Below are 8,195 nucleotides of genomic sequence, written 5' to 3' on the forward strand. Positions count from 1 at the left end.
TGAAGACTTTGGTGCAGGAGAGGGGTTCTGGGGTCTCACTCTTTGCACAGCCCATATGGGGGCTCACCCCAGCACCTCCCCCCTGCTTTTGAGAACGCTGAGGCTATGGGTGAGTTGTCCATTTGCACCAGTGATGTGAAAGATAGGAACAGACAGGAAGGGAAAATACAGCAGTTAGAAAGAAGGAGGTAACATCCCATCAGGTTTCCAACTGCTAATTCTACCCATCCCAGCTAGACGCATCAAGTAACCTCTGGAGTTAAAAACCTCTGAGTTATCCCATGAGCTGTTAACCCCATTTGAATACACTATGCTATTTAAATTTAAGTGTGAACTATAGAATAGCTCATGAAGTTACAAGTACTGTCCTAATAACTGAGGGGAATTTTTAGGATTTTTTGGCAGGGGATATTGTTTGGAGGTTTTTATTTTCAAAATTTGTTTTGGAAAAAAAAAATGGCCCAGAAACAAAAGTTTTCAAATTTGGTAGTATCTAAGTAAACCCTGTAAATGTCATCACAGGAAGAGTCTTATGTACTTAAAGCTGTGTGTGTGCAATGGTCTGCCTGGCTACTACATTGAATCATTCTCTGAAAGTTATTTAACTAGCAAGACTTTATAGTGAAAATCTTCTGTGACAACCCCAAGAAGATTCCCACCCCACTGCCACTTTTTTCCCCACAGCTGTAGAAAATATTTCATGCTATTTATTCTTGGGAGGTTTGTTCTTCCATCCTCTCCACAGCAGGAGCCTTATGTCAAACTTTTTAGGTGCTATTCTTGGAATCGCCTGTCCAGTGATTCAGAAACGGATTTCAGCACAAGTTTGTAGGACCTTTTGTCTATTGTGATTTCTGGAAATGATTTTTCTTAGAAAAGAGTGGGTGTGAACACATATCCCATTTAAGAATTTCTCAACCAAGATTCAGATTGCTCAACTACCATCTCACCATTTCTGAAATATCTCAAGTTTTCATTTTAAAATGAAATCTTTAAGGCAATTTAATCCCGCCCTCCCTCCATTTCCACTCTTGTCACTCAGATTTGTTGTTAATTCAAATGCTGAAAATCTTTTGCTAGGTAAAATGCAGCCTAATCTGGCCATCGCTACTTACAAACTAAAATTCAGGCATGGAACTTAATTGATTTCAAAAAAGACCATCTTTTTAAACGTGGAGATAGATAATGTACATATGTAATAAAGATCATTCAATATGAGGGTGATTCTTGTTCTTGCATGTTAAATATCTAGGATTTATCTTTTTTGACTGTGATGAACATCTTCAGGCTGAAGTACCTGTAGGAAAAATGCACACAAAAACTCTGTAAAATCTGAGATCCTAAAATGGGCTGAAAGTTGGCAAACAATATATATATATATGACTTGGTTTCATAAAGATTTGAGGAGCTGTAAAACCAGATATAAACCCCAATATCCAATATCCATGACATATTACAGGTTCAGAATTTTTAGCTGTGGCCCCAGCAGCACTTTTTGTTAATTCCACTCCAAGTTTATCAATAATTCTGTCTGAACTACACGTACAAGTGCAAGATTCTTTGAAGTCTGGAGACAAAATTCAGCCAAATTATCTCTGGGCAAATTTCTGTCAACACAAAGCCCTGTGGAGCTGATTTAAAGTCAATAGGAGCTTTTAATGAACAAGAGAATTGGATTGACAGGGGGCACACAGAAGCAGTCTGTGCCATCCTTGTTTCTCATTGCACGTTGCACAATACTGGGTTTATGCAGTGGGCAGGAAGGAAAAGAAACTGATCACAAAGAACAGCCACCAAAAGGAAGGCTGGCTAAAAAGATAAAGTGGGAAAACTGCTTGTCCAGCCCCTGTTGTGGATAGCACCATAAGACGAGAGCAGAAGGCAGGGTTGCCTGTTACACTTTAATATTAGCCATTAGTGGATGTTAAACATAGCTAAATGAGAGACCCATGACCAAGGCAGCTTCACAAAGCTAAAGTGAGAATAAGCAAAACAGTTCACTGACTTCACTGCTAAATACAATGAGTAGAATATTGTAAATGCTGTTGACATATTCAGGCAGGCTGAATGGTAATTACATCTTTGCTTTCTCTGAGCTTCTGTTTGTGTTTCTTTTCTTTCACAATTGAAACTAAAAGTGTTGCTGCAGACTGGGAGGGTGCTGTGCCCACAATAGGAGTGAGGGTGATACAATAGCCTAGAACTCCTCAAGAAAAAATGAGTGCATGTCATAGGCTGGATATAGCAGAGAGACAACTTCATCTATCACACAATTACCTCTAGGGTAGAAGAAGGCAGCCATTTAAAGGGACATAACACTACCCAATGACTAAGGACAAAAAGCAAAGATAATCTACAAAACTGAAATTATGCAGGAACTGTTAGGTGTATAATGGTTTATAATTTCATTCTGCTTCCACTAAAATCAGTTTGACTATTTCAACATGGGCAGAATTAGGTCTGCTGTTATTTCTCAGTGGAAGTTTGATAAAAGTATGACAGCTAATATCATATTGATAACAAAGAACACTGCAGGAACAGTAGAGAGTACAAACTGTCAAGCTCTTGAAATGGAAAGTTCTACCTACCAGCCCTTGCCTAGAGGCAGCCATGGGATGTGAGTCCAGTATGCTGAATCACCACAACATGCTCTGTGTCAGGTTTTTGGGAATTTGCCTATCCAAACTGATTAGGCCTGACCTCTCCTGATGTCTGAAATCAATCAAGAAGGAAATTAAATTGTACTAGATTATCTATAAGACTACGGTTTAAGCATGCAAATTTGTAGAGGTCTGATGTGTCTCAGGAAAAAAAGAATTACTACTTGACTGCTGGCCACTGAAAATTGTAACTTTTACAGCTATTATTTGTTGGATGTACTTACAGAATTACCAATAAACTCAGAGTTGCAACTGAAAATTCTATGATGGAGCCCTGATGAAAAAGATACATCTTTCCTCCAAAGCTGTTGAGTCATTGAAAGTAAAACTTCTGCTAGAAAGGATCATTTTCCATGGATTAGAGAGAATATGCATTTGTCCAGAGCAATACAAACTCAAATCCCAAACTGAATCAGAAAAGGATTTCAACTTGGTATTTTCCCACAGATACGTATGCAATCACTAGTTACTTGCTACATAGAGCATTATTTAGCATTCAGAATTGAAAACTTTTTGAGGTATCTGTCAACGAAAACCTCTTTCAATTTTTTCCTTAAAATCTTTCTTGCAAAGGCTATAAAATATCTGAGAGTGGGATGTCACCTTGTTTCCTGTGCCCCAGGACTGGCACATTGACCAATTCTGTCACTTTGAAAGCAGCCCATTTCCTATTTTCACAGCAGCCTAGCTTTTGAGCTGGGTTTTTGGATTTGTTTCAGGGCTTCTTTTGGTTGTGGGTGGATTTTTTTGTTGTTGCTGTTGGTTTTCTTTGGTGGTGGTGTTTTTTGTTGTTGTTTGGTTTTTTTTGTTTTGGTTTTTTTTTTTGTTTTGTTTTTGTTTTTTTTTTTAGTTTGGAGTGCCAAACACTTATCCAGAGAACATTTCTACTCATGGGGTATTCCTCAACTGTTAATTCTGCTATATCTTTGCCTATTCACAACTCATTATATAAGATTAGTAACCTAAATCACATGGCACTGTTCCTACTCTTTGACTGGATGATGGTGAGTGCCCTACTGGGGCACCAATACCTTATTTGCAAATAAAATAAGTTGTCACTTAGTGAAAAGCCAAACATTTGTGTGGGCAGATGTCCATTAGCACAAATGTTCATGGATTAATCACCAAAAGGGGTGTGAACACTTTTGAATAGAAAAGCAATTGAGAATTCATGCAAACATTTTTGAATAATTTCCCTAGTTTTCTTTAGCTTGGAGAAGGCCTAATGTTTTGATGTGGGACTTGCTGATTATTTCAGTGCAAAATGGAGTATTAGAACTGAGACATGAATTCAAGTTTCACTAAGACATTTACAAGTAAATTTACTTCACTGTACTTTCAGGTTGTACTTTCTACCTTATTGATTGCAAGCTGAAAGCATTTTACAAAGCAGGGCTGTTCACTGTACTACACTGTAGCAGCTCAGTGCAGAAGTCAAGGACCATTTTGGGACACCTTAAACTGATCACATAATTTCTGTTTTCAAATCAGCATGCTCTTTTAAATACTGTATGTTTTAGTGGTATATTCCAATTACTATCTGCAGATGGATGGATCTTGCACAGTGCTTTATAAAGTGATCTCTCCCATTTTCAGCTACACTTAACATGCTTAACAAGCATGCATTACCCCAAAGACATCATCTGTGTATCATTAAATGCAGCTTTGTAACAGAAACTGAGACTTCTACCTGTGATTTACAGACTACAGAAAATGTTTTTTAAACATGCAGCCTTGTGGAAACAGAGTCCTTACACTTGCAAGACATAAAATATTACTAAGACCCTGCACATTAAAACTGTTGTAGGAGTTGTTCATTGCTGATTAGATGGCTTGTTACAGGTGGTTCTCTCCCTACTGCAGCCAGAGAATGTTAGAAAGAACTTATTGCAGAGAATTTTAACAAAAGCAGATAAGCAATAAAGCTGATTGCTTGATTGTGAGTATCAGATAATGGAGCTTTGGGAAAACTTAGATTTCTATGTGAATCACAGAAAACCATTTACTCAACTCCTCACACTAATATTTTGAAAGGCAGTTTGTGAGTATTAAGTGCTTGATCTTTGAAATAGCAAAGATTTACTTTGAAATAAAGGTACAGAATTAGATCCCTAGAATGGGATATATGCTTTTAAAGAAAAAATATTGCAGTTATATCTTAAGTACATATCTTACTATAATAACATATCCATTAGTTATAAACACCAGTTATAGCAGTTGTTCAAACACAGCTGTTTACAATGATAATATATGACCTGACCTTCATAAGAAATCCATGTAATTTAAAGAAGACTAATGCTATGATCACAAAATACAAATGAGAAAAGGAGGCACGAGGTCTGACCAATACCACTTTTAGTACTTTTTTACCATATTATTCTCTCCTTCTCTCTCCCCTCTTCCCCCATGATTTTAATAATTGAAAAAAAGAACAGTTTTTTTTATACAGTCTCTGAACTCTTGTTACATGCTTGTCTTTCCCTTGCCCACAGATACCATCAGTGTGAACTTACTTAAATTTTCTCAACAATAAAGCACTATTATAACCTGGCAGTACACTTTGATAAGCTGTTAATTTGTATTGCAGTGTACAAAATCTGTTTTTTTTTCTTGGAAAAAGAAAAAGACACCTGTTAAAACAGAGGTAGGAAACCATCAGTGAGAAAAACTAACATCCTAAAATGCCCCCTTGGTTTGCATAGTTGAGTTGAACATCTTGGACAGTGATCAGAATCTAGGGAGACCTGCCCTGTGGAGAAAACATAGGGAACAACTACATGACAAAAACCTTTGTTGATGATGGAAACAAAGAAACAGCCTTTCTGTCACCTGGAAGTGCAGTTTGTGGATAGAAGTGAATGAGAGGGAGAGTGAGATAATGCACACCGGAATTGCCACGTGAGGTGCAACTGTGACAGCTGGTCAAAAGCACATTAAAGAAGAAATCAGGTTGTGGGATGTGACAAACATCCCCATCTTCCACCCTCATGTTACTTTTGGCATAATAATTTTGTGTCTTACTGGCAAAGCGCAGTTGTGATAAGATATACCCAATAGCTATTGTTCTCCTCGTGTCCTCCTCTCTTTCCCCCCCACCAAATCCCACTGTCAGCAAAGAAATAACCATGAGCTTCTTCACACCTGATCTTCTCCTGTGAGGTCCTTTTACCTGGTAGGAAAAGAACTGTAGGAAGAAAATGAATGTACACTCAGAAAATATAACCGACAAAGCCATCTTGGGCTGGATGAAACAACACTCTATTGCTACAGACAGTAATGAGAACAGGAAAAAGATATCAAATATGGCCATTAATCTATTCTTAAACATTGACCTGCATAGAAATGAGGGGTGGGAGAGAAGAGAAGGTATGATAGGTTAAGTATATATAGATGTTTAAAGCCTTACTGAATTGAAATATCACAGCCTAGTTTATCTCATTAGCTAATGAGACTCATTTTAGTAACCTAAGTGATGCAGTACTCCCTCCCTGTAATAACAGCTAGCTTATCTGATACTAGGAAGAGCTGGGAGTTTCTGCATTATCAACTGCCAGGTAAGAGCAGTGCTGTGGTGCCTGCAGGAAGTGCTTGGGGTATTTTTCCCTCCTGAGGCTGAGGAGCAGCCCTGCTGAGCCACGCTCTGCAAACCAACAGCTGCAGTGTATCAGGGAGGGCTGCAGCACAATCAGCCCGCAGCTCCTGTAGGCAGCGTGTTACTCCAAGGGTCCCCAGCGAGAGCCAGCTGGAACCAGTTGATGTATTAAGATGGGAGCTTGTGCTTAGCAGTGCTGCTGGGTTCGGGCACAGGCAGTGAATGAAACACAATCTGACTCTGACAGAGTACTGAAAACACATGGGACTGGGAGTAAAACGAGCTAAGGGAATATTGAGTGGAAAATCAGAGGAGATAAAAGCAGATAAAATGCCATACTGTAAACTGTTGAAAAATGTGTAGGACAACTGCAGATGTTTTAAACTATCCTGCACGCTGAATCTGCTTGCAATGAATAGGGTCTGTGGAACTTAGTATCTGCTAAGAACAGCTTCTGTGCATTTTATTTTTTGCAATAGTTTTTAGGCCACAAATGAGAAGGCATACTATGTCTTTTCAAGTGAGCAAGTGTCCTCATTTTGTTGCATCAATGAGTAGTATGAGATGTAATTTTGCAAAATTTGATCTGGGAAGCAAAATCTAGCACATTTCCAGGATTTCCCAGCGTTAAAAAGCAGCATCTTTTCCTAGATATAGTTAAAAAACAGAATCATTGTTTACAGGCAGTTCCTTTGCTCTTTCTAATTTTAAGACTACTTGTATTTGCCAAGTCCTATTCTAACCACGGAAGAGCATCGCAAAGCCGTGCTCCTGTGATCCATACATTTCTTTGCATCCAGCTTGTGCATCTCCTTGAAAGAGTGAACTGCACGGAGAAGAAGAATGCAAAAGAATTGGTTGTATTTCTTCAGAGAGTTATACAGAACACCACATAAATAGGTTAATCAGCGATCTGGATTCTTTCTAGAGGAAATGATTTTAGAGACTTGTGAGTGAGCTTTTATCTTGTGAACCAAGAGACAAAATATTGATCCCTTCTGTACCCATGGGAAAAGATTTCCCCCTAGAAACTCGGCAGGGAATAAAGAAAGGATTCTTTGGCATTAGCTGTGAGTGATGCTATGTGGACACACAGACACAGCCCAAAATCTGAAAAGAAAGTCTATCCCTAGCATCCAAGCTAGCCTATGCATTGCTCTTACCTATATTTTATAAACATTTGGGATTTTGAGAAGCATCTATTAATTAGTGGGTGATAATCTAATAGTGACAATGGTTTACTGTACTATTTATATGTTTTTTAAAAATTTTCTCCTAAAGAAACTATTTACAGGGGTTTTTTTTATTTACTAAATGCTATAATGCTTCATAAATTCTTCCATGTGGGTCTATAACTGTGTATAAAATGAATTATTGCCTAATGCAGACAGCATGTCACAAACAAACCCTCTAGCAGAGATAGATCCTTAAAATGTCCAGGGTAGCAGTTGACTATTTCAGCTCTGGAACTGGGCCTTAAGACTAGCTATAGCAATACAGCCAAATTTTGACTCTTCAGATGCCTAATTGCTCTAATACTACTGAGATTTGAGTGTCTAACTACTTTTACAGAGCTGACTATATATAGTCAGACTCTTACTGTAGCACAGATACTTTTGACTCAGCTATCAATTCTCAAGCTGCATGAAAAATAGTAGTTGCTTTCCTAAAAAGATCCTATCCCTGTCAGGCTCTGAGAATGTGGAGGCAGGAAGTATGTTTAATATTTCATTCAGTGTGCTCTTCTGGGGGAAGAAAAAAAAAACAGTGGTTCTCAGGATCTTTTGTGCAAGAAGATGGTGGTTAAGGTTACACTCCCACAGCTCATAGGAAGCTGGTGGGCGTAAATCATGCAGTTGGTTTCTGGCATACTGCCATGGGCAGACAGGTGGTTCTTTGCAGCCCTAAAAGACATGAGGAAGTTGTCTTACAATGATAAGTAT

At 38.4% G+C, this 8,195-nt stretch overlaps 1 long non-coding RNA gene across 1 annotated transcript; it reads right to left on the reverse strand.

Annotated features, from left to right (window-relative positions):
• Positions 1–1,034: 1,034 nt before the first annotated feature.
• On the reverse strand, positions 1,035–6,261 carry LOC138113351 (uncharacterized). Its single transcript, XR_011152114.1, has 4 exons — positions 6,067–6,261; positions 5,802–5,844; positions 2,589–2,712; positions 1,035–1,297 (listed from the first exon to the last, which is right to left on the reverse strand). It is a non-coding gene; the product is annotated as an uncharacterized lncRNA (long non-coding RNA).
• Between the last annotated feature and the right edge of the window lie 1,934 nt (positions 6,262–8,195).

Source organism: Aphelocoma coerulescens, chromosome 7 (genome assembly GCF_041296385.1).
Source record: "Aphelocoma coerulescens isolate FSJ_1873_10779 chromosome 7, UR_Acoe_1.0, whole genome shotgun sequence".
In the NCBI taxonomy this organism is placed as follows: Eukaryota; Metazoa; Chordata; class Aves; order Passeriformes; family Corvidae; genus Aphelocoma; species Aphelocoma coerulescens.